The sequence below is a fragment of the Chrysochloris asiatica genome, unplaced genomic scaffold (genome assembly GCF_000296735.1).
Source record: "Chrysochloris asiatica unplaced genomic scaffold, ChrAsi1.0 scaffold00122, whole genome shotgun sequence".
Taxonomy (NCBI): domain Eukaryota; kingdom Metazoa; phylum Chordata; class Mammalia; order Afrosoricida; family Chrysochloridae; genus Chrysochloris; species Chrysochloris asiatica.
This window is the reverse complement of record NW_006408640.1, coordinates 9,950,833-9,967,102: the sequence shown is the minus strand read 5'-3', so window position 1 is coordinate 9,967,102 and position 16,270 is coordinate 9,950,833. Positions and strand designations below refer to the sequence as shown.

General features: G+C 39.5%; 1 non-coding gene and 1 pseudogene across 1 annotated transcript; both read right to left on the bottom strand.

The window, feature by feature from the left end:
* The window catches only part of LOC102839594, a 223,903-nt pseudogene that overhangs the window by 99,754 nt on the left and 107,879 nt on the right, over positions 1–16,270 (bottom strand).
* TRNAS-GCU lies at positions 5,511–5,592 on the bottom strand. The gene has a single exon. It is a non-coding gene; the product is annotated as a tRNA-Ser (tRNA).

Below are 16,270 nucleotides of genomic sequence, written 5' to 3'. Positions count from 1 at the left end.
TGTCTGTTCATGTCCTGTGCCCATTTTTTAATTGGGTTATTTGTCTTTTTCTTGTAGAGGTGTTGTAGTTTCCTATATATTTTAGAAATGAGTCCCTTATCTGATGTCTTCTTGCAAAAGATTTACTCTTTTGATGAAGTCTTTGATGCCCACATAAGTTTGTAATTTTTAGTATGTCCCACTCATCTATTTTGTCTGCTTTTGTTTGTGTAATTTTCAAAATGTTTTGTAGTGTGTGTGTGTGCCCTGAATTAGAGCCCTCACATTTGTCCCTATTTTTTCTTTGGTGACCTTCATAATTATGGGATTCACATTTAGGTCTTCAATCCATGCTTAGTCCATTTTTGTATAGGGCATGAGATAGAGGTCTTGTTTCAATCTTTTGCATATCGCTTTCCAGTACTGCCAGCACCATCTGTTAAAGAGACTATCTTCTCCCCATGCAATATACCTAGGCACTTTGTTGAAAATCAGTTAGCTGTGTGTGGATGGGTTAATTTCTGGATTCTCCATTCTGTTCCATTGATCAATGTATCTTTCATTGTACAAGTACCAGGCTGTTTTGACCACTGTACCCATGTAGTAAATATTGAAATCAGGGAGTGAGAGGCCTCCAACTTTGTTCTTCTTCTCAAGCAGTGCTTCTCTTATCCTGGGTCTCCTTCCTTTCCATATATAGTTTGTAATTGCTTTTTCCATCTCTTTGAAGAATATTGTTGGAATCTAGATTGGGATTGCATTATATGTATAAATTCCTTTGAGCAGTATTGACATTTTCATGATGTTGAGTCTTCCTATCCAGGAGCATGGTATGTTCTTCCACTTCTGTAAGTCTCTTTTGGCTTCTTGTAGTAGTGTTTTGTAAATTTTTTTTGTATAAGTTCTTTGTTTCTCTGGTTACAGTTATACCTAAATATTTCATCCTTTGGGTGGCTATTGTAAATGGTATTGCTTGTCTAATGTCCTTTTCAACACTGTGTTTCACTATAGAAGAATCCAACTGATTTTTGTATGTTGATCTTATACTCTGCCACTTCGCTGAATCATCCAGTGATGTCTGGTAGCTTTTTTACAGAGTCTTTGGGGTTTTCTATGTATAGGATCATATCATTTGCAAATAGAGAGAGTTTTACTTCCTCTTTGCCAATTTGGATGCCTTTAATTTCTCTATCTTTCCATATAGCTCTGGCTAAGGCTTCCAAAACAATATTGAATAGGAGTGGTGACAAAGGGCATCTTTGTCTGATTCCCGTTCACAGAGGAAAGGCTTTCAGTTTCTCTCCATTGAGAGTGATGTAGGCTGTTGGTTTTGCATATATGCTCTTGATTATGTTGAGGATTTTCCCTTCAATTCCTACTTTGTTGAGTGTTGTTTTCTGGAATGGATGTTGGATTTTATCAAATGCCTTTTCTGCATCAATCAATATGATCATGTGTTTCTTTTCTTTTTTCTTATTTATGTGGTGGATTACATTGATTGTTTTTCTAATGTTGAACCATCCTTGCATCCCTGGAATAAATCATACTTGGTCATGATGTATAATTTTTTGATGAGGTGCTGGATTCTGTTGGCTTGGATTTTGTTGAGAATTTTTGCGTCTATGTTCATGAGGGATATTGGTCTATACTTTTATTTCTTAGTGATGTCCTTTCCTGGTTTTGGTATGAGGGTTATGCTTGCTTCAATAAAAAGTATTAGGAAGTCTTCCATTCTCTTTTATATTCTGGAATAATTTGAGTAGAATTGGTGACAGTTCTCCCTGAATGTTTGGTAGAATTCACCCATGAAGCCATCTGGGCATGGACTTCTTTTGGTTGGGAGTGTAGAATCCCCCTACACCTCCTTTTGCAAATGTCACTGAGCTGCTTTTTAGGGCCAGTTCCCTGTCCCAGTCTGGCTGTAGCCCCGCCCTCTGACTTTCACCCACGTGGAATGGCCACAGAGGGAGTCCAGTGTTTGACCAATTTCTAAATCACAATGTTTTCCTTTATACCGTGATTTTTCTACTGGTGGTTGTGGGAAACTGACGCCCTAACAGTTATGCTAGATCCAGTGCTCTGGTGCTGTTCCGTGAGAGCTGCGTCTCTGGGTTTTCAGCCCCTACCCACAGAGCCTGTCCTACCTGACAGGCTCTTCTGCCACCATATTGGGAGCTCAAATCTGTTCTTGAGATGATCTCTAAATTCATGAAACATATGTTCAAGGTCATATTTTGGCTCTTGTAGACTTGTTTTAATTTTCTTCAGCTTCAGCCTGAACTTGCATATGAGCAATTGAGAGTCTGTTCCAAAGACTTCCCTGGTCTTGTTTTGGCTAATGATATGGAGCTTTTCCATTGCCTCTTCCCTGTGATGTAGTCAGTTTGATTTCCATCTGGTGATGTCCATGTGTATAGCTGTTTTTTATATTGCTAAAAATGGTATTTTCAGTGAAGAAGGCATTGGTCTTGCAAAATTCTACTGCGATCTCCAAGCATTGTTTCTATCAACAAAGTCATATTTTCCAACTTCCTCTTTGCTTCTAACCTTAGCATTCTAATCACCAGTAATTATCAATACATCTTGTTTGCATGTTTGATGTATTTCATACTGAAGAAATTGGTAGAATTCTTCAATTTCATCATCACTGGCTTTCATGGTTTGTGTACAATTCAAGTAATAGTGGTATAAACTGTTTCTTCTTATAGGCATATGAATATTGTCTTATCACAGACAGCATTATACTTAAAGATAGATCTTGAAATGTTCTTTTTGACACTGAATGTACTACCAGTCCTTTTCAATTTAACATTCATAGCACAGTAATTCATATGGTTGTTAGATTCAAAATGGCCAATATCTGTCCATTTCAGCTCACTAGGATATTGATCTTTCTGTGCTAAACTGAGAGGCAGTCTATGTTCCTATTGTTAATGAATGTGTACAACTGTTTCTCGTCAGTTTGAGTTGTTCCCCATCAGCAAAGGATGGTCTCCAAAGCTTTAGTCTATTCATGTCATCACAGTTAGCTCTACTTTGAGGAGGCAGCTCTTCCTCATTCATACTTTGAGTGCCTCCAACCTCAAGGGCTCATCTTCTGGCACTTTATCGGAAAACATTCTGGTGTTATTCATGATGTTTCAATACTCAATATTCTAGTGCTATCTGACAGTGTTCCACTGCTATTCATAAGGTTTTCACTGGTTAAACATTCAGAAGTAGTTGGCCTCTTCTTGCTAGTCTATCTTAGTCTGGAAGCTCAACTGAAACCTGTCCATCATTGATGATTTGCTGGTATTTAAAATACTGGTGGCATAGCTTTTAGTATCAAAGTAACAGAGAATATATAACAATATGAAACTGGCAGACAAGTCGTGGGATTGTACCTTACTCACTGCTTTATTCACATATTGCATTTATTAACAATCTGCTGCAAAGGACCTATTTTAAAGTGTTAAAAAGTAAAGATATCAGTTTGAGGATGAACATGCATCTGCCCCAAGCCATGGTATATTCAACCATCTCTTATGCATGTGAAAGCTGGACAATGAAAAAGGAAGACCATGGAAGAATCAATGCATCTGAATTACGGTATTGGTGAAGAATATTTAAAGTATCATAAATGGTCAGAAAACAGACACCTCTGTCTCAGAAGAAGTACAGCCAGAATGCGCCTTAGAAACTAGGATGGCGATACTTTGTCTCTTGCACTTTGCACATATGTAAGAGATCAATCTCTGGAGAGGGTCATCATGCTTGAAAAAGTGGAGGCTCAGCAAAAAAGAGGAAGACCACCCAAAAAATGGATTGGCATGGTGGTAGAAAAATGTGCTTAACAACAATTGTCTAGATGGCACAGGACTGGGAAGCATTTCATTTAGTGGGAGATAGGGTCGCAATGATTCAGAACCTACATGCATAACCTAACAACAGCACCTGATTTAGAACCTAATGCTAGAATAAGAAATGACTACATGGTATCACTGAATTCCCCTAGATGTCTGGTACAGTTTAAAATTTGGTCATGAAAAGGCTCTTCTACTATTCTAATTAATTTCATTATAGAACAAGTCTATGAATATAATAAAAAGAATTATGAATTCAAAGAAAATGATGGAGGATGTTCTTGTCAATCTGAAAAAATAAACTGCACATTAAAGAGTGAATTTTTTCCTAACCATTCTTTTATACTCTGCTCTATAATTCCTTAGGACAATGAAAGCTTTGAATGTTTCAGAAAATAATCAAGCAAAGCAGCAATGAGGAGAATATGGGGCGATTCAAGGACACTTGTATTGAGGAAGAGAAACAGTACGGAGCCATGTTCTCGCCCTGAATGCCTTTCAACAATTTGGCAATAACAGAAATAACATCCCATATATAAAGTGCAAGGTTGGTTTGAACCACAAGGTCAGCAGTTCAAGCTCACCAGCTGATCCTCGAAAACCCTATACAGGGTAGTTATGAGTCAGAATTGACTCGACGGCACTGAACAGCAAATAGAAAAGTGTGAAGAAATTATGGTAGTAAAATTAGAAGTGTTCTGAAAAATGCTAATGGGTGGCTGAAATGTAGCAGAAGACCAAACTGGCAGACATTAATTCTAACCGGCCTTGTCAGCTACAACAGGGCAAGGCAACTAGCAGGCCAGTCTCTCAACTACTATAAGAAGCAGCTCCTAATTCAGTAGGTCCTGGAAGGAGGGGCTCTGGAGAGAAAAGATTGATGCTTAGAGCAGTTGAATACATATGCTGATATATATTTAGCCAAAGACCTGTGGAAAGTACTCTGCCAGCCCACAACTGCAGTAATGCCTGTGTTGAAGTGAAACTTATTAATGATTTGCTAAGGGAAAAAAAAAATCTAGATTTTAACGTCTAGTTCAAAATAAATTTCAGAGTATATTTGAAAATGACATAGAAGCCAAAGGTTCCTAGTCCCCAAATATGCTATAAAATTTTCCAGTCTCTAAGTTTGTCATTGCTGTGCTCACTAAACTTTAGGTTTGTGTATATTTTCATCTTCTTGATTCTTGGTTGCTTAGAAATGCAGAGTGAAATGAAAAAAAAAAAAAAAAAAACCCATAATTTTTATACAGCTCTCTTTCATAATTCAAATGCATAATGTTTCTTTTACATTAAAAGAAAAATTGACTCCAAGTCATTTAAGGACACATCGACTTATAAAGTAACTCTACAAGTATCCTGGTTCATATCTTTAATACCATAAAACAGGATCCCTTGTGGCATAATAGTTAACAGCACACTTTTACTAACCCAAAAGGTTGGTGGTTCAAATCTCCTGGCTACCCTGCAGGAGGAAGATGTGTCAATCTCCTTCCATGGAGATTTACAGTCTTCTTGTTGTTGTTAAGTGCCGCTGAGTTGATTCCGACCCATAGCGACCCTGAACAGGGTTTCCAAGTAGCAGCTGGTGAGCTCGAACTGCCAACCTTACAGTTCAAACAACTTTGCAGTCTGACACATTAGCCCACAGTGCCACACCAGGACTTCAAGGTAAGCTTAATTATCCGAAGAGGATGGGATTTGAACCCATGCGTGCAGAGCACAATGGATTAGCGGTCCATCGCCTTAACCACTCGGCCACCTCACCACATACAGTCTTGGGCCCCCAATAAAAGAGTTTGACTCTGTCCTATAGGGGCTCTATGAGTCTGGATTGACTCAGTGGTAGTTCATTTGGTTTACTGTTTTAATATCATAAAAGACAAAGGAACAAAGCAATTCCCAAGATGTTAATACTGCTAAAGCCTGTCTTCAAAGCCAAACCAGGAGTTGCCCTTGCCTTCTTATGACCTTCACTCCTACCCCCAATTTTGAAATACCTTGATGTGAATAGGAGAAAGCAGCTTTGGAAGGAGAATGTTCAACTCTTTGAATTAAATACTTAAGCATTCAGTAACCAGACATCCCTCTTTGTGATTTTTTTTTCCTGAGAGCACTAACCAGCTATGACTTTCAGGGGTTTTCCAAACTCTGATTTTTTTTGGTGCCTTTGTCACCTGTGATATTAGGAAAGTACTGTACCTACAAGACGTTCCAAATCCTAGCAGAGTTTTCAGTATGTTATTTTTCAATGTTAGCAGAGCAATTCCAACTCATAGTGACCCTGTATAGGATTTCTGCAGAACAGCTGGTGGATTTGAACCACCAATCTTGTGGTTTGCCATCCAGTGCTTATCCTACAGCACTACAATAGGACTCTTCAGTACATTGTTGTTGCTGTTAAGTCCCCTCAAGTCAGTTGTGACTCATCATGACTTTGTATAGGGTTTCCAAGGAGTGGCTGATTTGAACAGCCAACCTTGAGGTCACCAGACCAGTGCTTATCTGACAGTTCCACACCAGAACTACATTGTTGTTGTTGGTAAGTGCCACCAAGCCAGTTCTGACACAGCAACCCTGTATAGTGTTTCTGAGGAGCAACTGCTGTGTTTGAACTGCTGACCTTGCAATTCAAACCAACCTTGCAATCCAGTGCTTATCCTACAGCACCACACCAGGACTCCAGAACTACATTGAAAGTACCAAATAAGTTGTTATTGTTAAGTGCAATCAAGTTAATTCTGACTCATAGAGACCCTGCCTACTCTTCAAACTATAAACAGTTTCAAAGGAGTGGTTGGTGGGTTTGAACCACCAACCTTGTGGTTAGCAGTCCAGTGTTTATCCTACAGCACCACACCAGGATACCAAATAAATCTTACTTAAATTACAACAGAAGTACTACCGTCTGAGATGGCCAAACCCTTCTGTGAGTAATATTATCAGGCAGTCAGCTAATTGCTCAAGATTTCCCCACTTACGCTCCATAGGACAGTGTAGTGGAGGGAATATAATTATGGAATTCCAGCCTCCTCCCCTCCAAGGAAGTCTTCTGAATAGGTTTAGAACTTTTCTGAGCACTTTGTGAAGGTTCCCTACCCAACATCTCTATGAACACCCCTATGCCAACTTCCATGGAACCTATTGCCAGACACGAAACAGAAACCAGATAGCAGGGGTGACCCTCAAGGTTATACAAATCATTTCCAAAAGGTCCCAGGCTAACCAGTGAGAGAAACAATGATTATTAAGTATAAGAGACAACTTTAAAGAAGCAGTTGTGACTCTCTTCGGCCTCACTGCAAGTCCAAGTCATCTCATTACTTTTGAAAGTCAGGAAGCGTCACATTTGTTTTCAATGTTTGCAAATTTTACATAGCTGTGCCTAGTTTAGACACAATCTATTAGTGTCTGTAAATGGAGCAACTATGACCATTCTTGTCACATCGCATCTTAACTGTAAACAGAGACCAACCATGAATGGAGTCATCTAGTTATGAGGTAATAATCTATAAAACTGTCTATAGCCAGCACTAGGCACCCAATGATCAAGTTTACAGAAAAGTAGATGAATTCTATCCTCATGCCTCTATAAGGTAGAGCGCCCAAGAATAAGCACTTATTCTTGGAACATTAAAATCAGATAATGTCATTAAGACTGTAAGCACATCTTGAAATGTATTATTTTTTCTTGATAAGTCTATCATGTAAATCTGTAATTAGGGACTTCTAAAATAGCTAACTTTTTTTAAACACAAAATGCTGTAATTGTCTATTAAGTCAATGAGTACTTTGGGACTCTTAAAACTGCTGATTACTGGCTTGCTGTAGTTTGAAGAATGAAAAATTCCTTATGAAATTCGCTTTAAAATAAAAAAGTTCTAAGTACTGTTATATAGCTAACAACTTTTAATTTTTCTTCAGAATGATATCTATCATCATTGTATTTATTCCCCAATGCTAGACTACAATTGCATTAACTCTTCACTGATCATTTCAGTAAATATCTGATCTCAGACTGAACAAACCTTTCCTTGTTCCAAGTATTCACAAGAAGGGTATTATTAATCATTCATTTCTTAACATAGAGTAAGCGTTTCATCTCACTTATCAGGATAAACCACACACCAGGCCATATGGTGTACTTACAAGTCAGTTTATTGTTTGATGCATCTGGTGGGTAATGAACCAAACAGGACAAAAATGAACTATATCATTTATCAAGTAACGTTCTATATGCTTGTTTATGTTTAACAGTCAATAAATTAGCGATGTTCTCAAAGTCTTTCATATGAATTCTTTGAGTACATACATGATTACAATTTATATTATTATTCTATTAATATACACTTTAACTTCCTAATAACGTTTCATTTAATTTACTTTGTAATCAAGCTTCATAATTACTCCCAACTATAAATCAAACAGCAGCTAAAGAAAGAACACTGACAAAATCACTTAGACATGGAAGCCAGTTAGGAAATCTCCTTTTTCTGCCTGTCAACTTCGTATTTATGAAAGTTTCCTTTATTAGCAGTGGGGGATTCTTCTGGCTAATGCCTCTTCTCCTATGCCTGACTAGACTAATTCCATAGCTATTACTCAAAAAGTCACTCCATAAAAGTGCAGGCGAGGGCTTGAGGAGGTATGGCATAATTGACAAACCAACTCTGAATTCCGACATAGATAACTAGGTGGACAAGTAGTTACTAGAAGCCAGACACTGGAAAAACATAGACAAACCTCACACTGACCCTCCTCACTTGTGAGCTGACTGTAAGCACCGAAAATACAACCAAACTAATTACACTATGTAGACTCTGCAGTAGTGAAATAGAAAACAATAGGGGCAGGTTGTTGTAGATAATGTGACCTGGGATCCTTGGAAATGAGATCTGAAGGTGAAAAATAGTCGTCCATTAGAAGAATAGATATACCCCTGTGGGCAGAAACCCAGAAGCAAACCCACTGCCATTGAACCAACTCAGACACAAAAGAGATAACATATGTAGAGACCCTGGGGCAAAAAGAACTTGTATTCAAGGAGTTGAAAGAAGGGATCAAGGGAAACAGATGAGACAAGAAAGACAGACAAGAAGGAGAGAGCTGTGCATACTCACATTCTAATTCTCCTCTTACATTCCCTCCTTTGTTAACATGTTTTCTCATTTAAGGCTGGTGCTGGAGTGTTGTTTTTGTTGTTAGGTACCATTGAGTCGGTACCAACTCATAGCAACCCTATGCACAACAGAACGAAACACTGCCCGATCCTGAGCTAACCTCATGATTGTTGCCACGCTTGAGCCCAATGATGCTGCCACTTTGCCAACCCATCTCACTAGGGGTCTTCCTCTTTTGCTCTGACCCTCCAAGTAGGCATGTATTTATGAAAATCCATCCCTTGCCATTGAGTTGATGCAGACTCATAGAGACCCTTCAGGATGGAGCAGAACTGATCCTTAGGGTTTCCAAGGAGAGCAGAAAGTCTCTTTCTCCTGAGTGGCTGGTGGGTTTGAACCACCGACCTTATGGTTAGCAGTCTAACACTTAACCCACTATGCCACCAGGGTTCCTTGATTTATGAATATCATTTCTGCTGTTTAGTTCGGTGTTGATTCCAACTCATAGTGATTATAGGCTGGTGGGTTTGAATGTTCAACCTTGCAGTTAGCAGTCCAGTACTTATCCTACAGTGCCACATCAAGACTCCTAGTTATGAATTTGTAGTTGTTGTTAAGTATCACTGAGTTGGTTCTGGCCCATAGCCACCCTGTATAGGATTTTCAAGGAGCAGCTGGTGAGCTTAAACTGGTGACCTTGCAGTTCAAACTGACTTTGCAATCCCGTGCATTAACCCATATCCGCCACACCAGGAGGAAGACCCGAAGTGGGTTGGGGCAACAGCTAGCTGTTTTCTTCCAGGCTACGCTAAGGGTGAAAGAGCCACATGGCTACTTTCAAAAAAGTAAGTCAGAAGGGGAAAGATCAAGGATGTAGGGTAGATGAGGTAAAGGAAACTAAGACTATTCACATATGACAGCACCTGCTATCTTACAAGAATAAACATGTGCATTGTCATAATGAAAAAAAATTTCCTCAGTGCAACTTTCCTGGCCTTTTCCACAATTGTTGTTAAGTGTTGTCGAGTCAGTTCCAACTCATAGCAATCTGGTGAGCTTGAATCACCAACCCTGAGGTTCAAACCAACCTTGCAATCCAGCATATTAATCCACAACGCCACACCAGGACTCTTTTTTCACAATTGCTGTTGTTATTGTTCAATGTTGTCAAGTTGAGTCCAACCCATAGTGACCCTGTATAGGGGTTCCAAGGAGCAGCTGATAAGCTTGATCCACCGACCTTATAGTTCAAACTGGCTCTACAGTCTGGCTCATTAACCCACAGCACCACACGATAGAGGCTTTCAGTTTTCTTAAAACTTCTTTCTAGTAAATTCTCAATACAATTTTATCTCATTTGAGAAAATCTATCAAGATTACCTCTTTGAGATCCTAAAAAAGTCACCATAACCTTCTGAGCTGACCTGTCTGCCTTGAAATGAACTGGCCCTGTGGAACCCCTCAGAAACCACTGTTTTGTTGTTCATTCTTGGTTAATTTTTTTTGTGTGTGTGTGAATTTAGTGAAGGTTTACAAACAAGATAATCAGTTTTACATTCAACAAATGTTACACTTTGTTTCATCTCAGTGATTGCAATCCTCACCATGAAACAACAGTTTTCCTGCTTCCTCTCTATGGTTAGTATTTCCATTCTACCCACCTTCCCATTCCTTCTCAACTTTGTCCTTGGGTAAATGTTGTCCTTTTGATTTTGAATGATTGACAGTTCCATGGTAAGCATACATTATTAGTGCTGTTGTCTCTCACATATACCTCCCTACTGCTTGGCTAAATATTGGGCCATAAGGCTGAGTACCTTTCTAAACATGAACAGTGGTTAAGGGCCATAGTCCTAGTATGTCTGGTCAGTTTTTTAAATATAATTTTGAGTTTTGTTACACATTTTCTTCCACTCTGCCTGGGATCATCTAATGTGATCTCTTTCAGAGCAATTGGTAGTAGTTGTTGTTGTTATGTGCCATGGAGTCGGTTCCGACTCATAGTGACCTTGTACAGGAGGCTGTAAATCACCTGGCTGGCCTCTCTACCCTGGATGTGGGGGCTTCTATGGTGCCCCTGCCCTCCCCCTGTGGCCCTCTCTATCTGCAAAGGAGGAAGGAATTCTGAGGTATCTTCTTCACCCACAAGCACATCCAGCTGGTGACCGGAACCTCCAGAGTAGGCGGGCCCACATCCTTGTTCCTGCAGCAGAGCTGGGACATGCCATGTCCTGACCCTCCAAATGCTGATATAGCCATGACCGCTTTCCCTTTAGGCCATGCAGATTTTTATATAAACATGTAAAGATGTTGTGTCTTGTCTTTCTGTCTTGTTTTGTTTGGAGCCCCTTTTTGTTCCCAGATCTCCACCTAAACTGCGTATTTCTTTGTGTTCCATTGTGTTTTTATAGCACTGGTGGAAGGTACTTGGTGGGGTGAGTGGGAAGGGAGGAGGTGTTTAAAAGCACTGTGGACTTGGTCTAACGTGTATGTGAATCAATAAACCATACTGCCTCCTAAAAAAAAAAAAAAAAAAAACCTCATCTTTCTCCTGCAGAACAGCTGGTAGTTTTGAACTGCTGACTGTGAGATTAGCAGGCTGATTCATAACCACTATGCTTCCAGAGCTCCTTATTGGTAGTAGTAGCCGGGCACTATCTAGTTCTTCTGGTCTCAGTTGTGGAGACTGATGCTCAGACGTTCCATTAGTCTGCTGGACTAACTGATTCCAAGCAGCTCAATTTTCATTACTCTTCTTTGTTCCACAGCCTACATTATGGATTGCATCTCAATGTTAGGAAAACAAAATTCCTCACCACCATGAAGAGACCTTTGATAGCCACTCATGAACTTTGAAGATCCCAGATGCTACTCACCAAAGTAGGATGCAGAACATTTTCTTTGTGGACTATGCTATCCCAGAGGACTACGGTCCTGTGCACCCAGGCCCAGCAACTCATTGCCTTAAGATGCTTGACAATATCTAAGAAGTTTTCATCATTTTACCCATGTATGCTCCACAACAGAGTCTTTGTGTGGCACTATAGGTTAAGGTGCTGGACTGCAAAGTTGCTTTGAACTACAAGGTCAGTGTTTCAAGCTCATCAGTTGCTCCTCAGAAGCCCTAAGCAGGGTTCCTATGGGTCAGAACCGACTTGATGGCACTTAACAACAACAGCAACAACAATGCTTCACAACATTCATAGTTATGTTTGCAGGGAAAGTAAATACCTGTGTACAAATATCCTGTTTCAAATCTTTATATATTTGTGGTCATATTTTCACTCTTTCTCACATATCTGTTTAGTCTGTGACACTGTGTGTTGATGTGCTTGATTTCAAAGTCCATTTGAACCTCATGATTGGCAGTTCAAGCTCACCAGCTGCTCCTTGGAAACCCTATATAGGGTAACTATCAGTTAGAGCTGACTCAATGGTAGTTAACAACAATAACAACAATCTGTTAATGTATCTACCTACAGAACACTGTTGTTCCAAGGTTGAGAAGCCACTGTTTTGATTAGACCTTTTTGGAAGGCACCCTAATGAGCCTAAGAGAAGTGCATTACTGAGAGAAATAGTCTGTAGCCATCCACTGATCTCAGAGACTTGTTTAAATATGCTTTGTTTGGAATAAATCCATAGAGCCTTAGTAGCAATATTTGCTGACTTACTTTCTTAAAAGCAAATAACTATAAGATGTGGGCGGTCAGGAAACACATTTTGATCAGGGTCATATCAAGCTATACAAATCCTTCACTTTCTATGTAAGTTTGAGTATGAGGAGCTCTTGGGATCTCTGTCAGCTTTATATTCTATGCCCATGTGTTTGATGACTCCTAAGAATAAAGCACTTTTCAAGACTGGCTTGGACTTTCTGAGATGAATACAACTCTCTCTCCTGTTTCTATTTATTTTATACCCAAGCTGAGAGAGTCATTTTGTTCCACTCAATTTGGTAGTGTAAGGTGTTTACATCAGAGACAGTGAGGCTGACCTCATTTGATGTGATCTTCTATCACGTGCACAGCGATGGCTCCAGGGCATGTCACAAAGCAATCCTAGAGAGCCTGAGTGCTGCACTGGGCCATTCCATACCCCCACTAGGTCTCGTCTCTGCATGTCAGTTCTTAGTCATTTCAGATTAAACATGTACCCTGGTGAGAAAAATCTATTAGTTACCAAGTGGCACATTCAATGTGTATACATATTTTTTAAAATAAATAAAATAAAAAGGCTATTGCTTCTAGAAATGCCTATCTTAGTTGAGGCATTGTTGTTGTTGTTAAGTGCCATTGAATCAGTTCCAACTCATAGCAACCCTGTATAGGATTTCTGAGGAGTGGGTTTGAATCACTAACCTTGCAGTTATCCTACAGCATGACTCCAGAGCTTATCCTACAGCACTACACCAGGACTCCATTAAGACAAGGTTGAGTAGATTCCTACTTAGAGTGACCCTGTATAGGGTTTCTGACAAGCAGCTGATGGGTTTGAACTGCTGACCTTGTAGTTCACAGTTTAGTGCTGATCCTACAATCCCATACTAGGAGTCCTTTAGAGACGTTGTTGTTGTTAAGTGCCATCAAGATGGAACCGAATCATAGTGAACTTGTATAGGGTTTCCAAAGAGCGGCTGGTGAGTTTGAACTGCTGAGCTTGCAGTTCAAACAGACCTTGTCATCCAGCACATTAGCCTGCAGCACCACACCAGAACGTCTTAGAGTATTGTTGCTGTTGTTGTTAAGTGCCATAGCACCAGTTCTGACCCATAGTGACCCTGTATAGGGTTTCCAAGGAGCAGCTGGAGAGATTGAACTGATGACTTTGCAGTTCAGTGTATTATCCCACACCAGATAGGACCTGCTATCTATCTATCTATCTATCTATCTATCTATCTATCTATCTATCTATCTATCTATCTATCTATCTATATATATCCCAGCTTCTCAGCTTACTTGCTCAGCATACAGGTTGAATAAGTATGGTGAAAGAATACAATCCTGACGCACACCTTTCTTCATTTTAAACCACTCAATGTTCCCATGTTCTGTTCAAACAACTGCCTCTTTGTCCATGTATAGATTCCTCATGAGCATAATCAAGTGTTCTAGAATACTCATACTTCACAATGTTGTCTATAGCTTGTCATGATCCACACAATCAAAAGCCTTTGCGTAGTCAATAAAGCACAGTGAACATCTTTCTGGTATTCTCTGCTTTCAGCCAAGATCCATTGGACATCAGCAATGATATCCTTCATTCCACAGCCTCTTCTGAATTAACAACCTGTGATATGCAGATGATACCACCTTGCTTGCTGAAAGTGAAGAAGACTTAAAATATTTACTGATGAAGGTCAAAGAACACAGCCTTTGGTATGGATTACATCTCAATGTAAGGAAAACAAAAGTCCTAACCACTGAATAAATAAACAACATTCTTATCAATGGAGAAAAGATTGAAGTTGTCAAGGATTTCATTCTTTTTGAATCAACTATCAACACTCATGGAAGCAGCAGTCAAGAAATCAAATGATGTATTGCATTAGGCAAATCTGCTGCACAAGACCTTTTTAAAGTGTTGAAGAGCTAAGATATCAGCTTGAAGACTAAGGTATGGCTGACCTAAGCCATGGTATTTTTAATCACCTCATATGCATGTGAAAGCCGGGCAGTGAATAAGGAAGACTGTGGAAGAATTGACACTTTTGAGTTATGGTGTTGGAGGAAAATATTGAAAGTGCTACCAAACAAACCAACAGATCTGTGTTGGAAGATGTGCAGCCAGAGTGCTCCTTGGAAGCTAGGATGGCCAAATGTCGTCTCATACATTGGACATATTGATAGGCGGGACCAGTCTATGGAGAAAGATATCATGTTTGGTAACGTGGAGGGTCAGAGAAAAAGAGGAAGATCCCAGCGAGATAGATTGGCAAAGTGGCAGCACCAATGGGCTCAAGAATTGCAACAACATGGAGGTTGGCCCACGATCAGGCAGTGTTTCATCTGCTGTGCATAAGGTCACTATGAGTTGCTCCTGACTCGATAGTACCTAACAACAACAACATATTTTTATTTTATTGTTTTTATTCACGTCATAAAACTTTGACAAAGAATATCTATGCAATATTTTACTCTGTGTAACTCTGATTTTGAAATGACTGTCAAAAACAGTCAGGAGCAGGGAGGGTACAATAAGTAGAGAAGAGTGACATTGATAAAATGCAGTGAGCTAGGGAACCAAGTAAATCAGCAGATGTCCACCGAAGTTGCCACTATTAGTGAAGCCACAGGGGACACAGATTGTGCCATCCAGGGCCATGATGTAAACACATGCTTGGGGGCAAGAGGAAAATCCCCATTGGTGAACTGGCCCATTCCTTCTAGACCATTCAAGAAGGATTTCCTGGTATACGTTTACTACACACAAGTATTGAACACATTCAGAGGAGTAAAGATGAATAATGCAAAAGTCCTTTTCCAGTCATTTGTTCAGTATTATTTCTTGAGCTTCAAGTATGCAGACACTCCAATAACACATCCCTCCCATACCCACCTTATAAGCACTAAGGCTGACAGGGGCAACCCAGTGTTTTCTCCTCTTTTGTCCAAATGCTACACTGTTTATTTTTGTTTTGTTTTCAGGTTTCATTTTTTTTTTTTCCTTTTGTTGTTTCATTGTTTTTGCTCGTTGATTTTTTCTCCTCCATCTCCTCTTTTCAATCTCTTAATTTTTATACTTTTTATCTTGGCTTTTATTTTTTCTTCTGGATCTCATTCCACCCCTTTTCTCCCTTTTGATCTGTCTTTACTATTCTTCACTATCTATTTTTATCTTCCCTTTCACTGTTTTTCCAAAGTAGTTTTTTTTTCTTTCTTCCTTTTTAATTTTCATGCTTATTTTTCTCTCTGCAGTTCTATTTCCCTATCTGTCATTTGTCTTGATAGCTATTACATTATTTTTTTGTAGTTGCTGACTGTTTTTATTTATTTTTTCTCTGTATGATTTTCTCTCTCCCTTGTTGGTTCTTTGTTTCTTTATTCTGTTTTGTTTTCTGGGGGTGGAGTGGGAGAAGCGTTTTCTCTTTACCACCCTACAGGAGACATCAACTATACAGCCCAGCCACACTGTACCCTCTGATGGTCCACTCACTGACAAACAGTCAATACTAGCTTCTATACCACCTGATCAACAAGAGAAATCAGTCAAACCCACCTTAAACTTTGGTACAGAAACAGCGAACAAGACAGAGTTCACACTTCCATTGTCTAAGTACACTCACAGGATGTCTCCTGCATGGCTGAGAGCCTAAGAACACATCAA